This window comes from Gavialis gangeticus, unplaced genomic scaffold, assembly GCF_001723915.1.
Source record: "Gavialis gangeticus isolate Ggan-Ray unplaced genomic scaffold, GavGan_comp1, whole genome shotgun sequence".
NCBI classification, from domain to species: Eukaryota; Metazoa; Chordata; order Crocodylia; family Gavialidae; genus Gavialis; species Gavialis gangeticus.
This window is the reverse complement of record NW_017729031.1, coordinates 100,661,635-100,662,842: the sequence shown is the minus strand read 5'-3', so window position 1 is coordinate 100,662,842 and position 1,208 is coordinate 100,661,635. Positions and strand designations below refer to the sequence as shown.

General features: G+C 53.0%; 1 protein-coding gene across 1 annotated transcript in view; it reads right to left on the bottom strand.

Annotated features, from left to right (window-relative positions):
• The window catches only part of PLEKHM3 (pleckstrin homology domain containing M3), a 154,460-nt gene that overhangs the window by 46,295 nt on the left and 106,957 nt on the right, over positions 1-1,208 (bottom strand). The gene's annotated exons all lie outside the window — the stretch shown is intronic.

Below are 1,208 nucleotides of genomic sequence, written 5' to 3'. Positions count from 1 at the left end.
AGGGTGAGAGACAGTGTCAAAAGCCTTCCGGAAGTCCAGGAAGACTATGTCCATTGCTACCCCTGCATCTAACGATCTGATGATCTGATCATAAAAAGCCACCAGGTTGGTCTGACAGGACCTGCCACTGATGAACCCGTGTTGGTTGCCCCTAAGCATGCAGTCCCCCGCTGGCCCCTCCTGGATGTGCGCCAGAATTATTTTTTCAAACAGCTTGCCTAGGATCGAGGTAAGACTAACTGGCCTATAGTTTCCCGGGTCCTCCTTGACACCTGTAAGGAGCTTACAAAAGGAGAACTGAAATAGGTGATGAGTGCCTTTTTTGCAATCCTGTACACCAGTTGTCCGCCTACAACATGTACACACCTTGAAAGGAAAAGCACAAATATTGGGAGAAAGAGGCTGGGGGAAAACGGGATGTATAGCAATACCAGCATGCCATACATAGCAGTGGCAGCTCCAGCATAGGGCATGCTGTGGGGGCTGGAGCTGCTGCTGTATGCCGCCGGTCAGAGCCAGAGCAGATGCCACTGCCATCATGTGCTGCAAGGCCAGAGCTGGTGCTGCAGCTGCCCCACTGCATGCTTCAGGGTGCACTTGGAGCTGCTGCTGTTATTTCCTCATGCCCCAGGCTGGATACCTCAAGGAGCCACACAGTACAGACCTAACCCAGGCCACAAAGTGAGTTCGTACCCGCAAGTTAAGGGAATTGTGTGTGTGTTCTGGATAAATACATAAGTAGCACACTGAAATTGATTTAGATGATCATTTAAACACCCAAGCCATAGAGGAAAAGTAAGGAAATCATGAAGACATAATTCAAACCCTTGTCTTCCCTCTATACCAGGAGTGGGCAAAACATGGATCACGAGCTCTATCCAGCCCACCAATTGATCCTATCTGGCCCACTGGCCACTGTCAGGAGCCTGAGGAGGGAAGATATCACCCCCACACCCAGCTTCCTGTTAGAGTTGTGGCTGTGCAGTTCTGGCACTGCAGCTGCTGGCAGCCAGTCCCACGTGGGATGAGGCGCGATACACCTCAGAGTAGTAGTCCCGCCTGCCTGCTGCGGTGAGCCCCAGCCAGCGTGGCACCATTAGGAGGCGAGTCCATGCTAGCTGCTGGGGTAGGCTCAGCCCAGGGCAGCCATCTCTGACTTCCTTGGTGCAGCACAATGGCAGGGGCTCATCACAGCAGGCAGGTGGGCA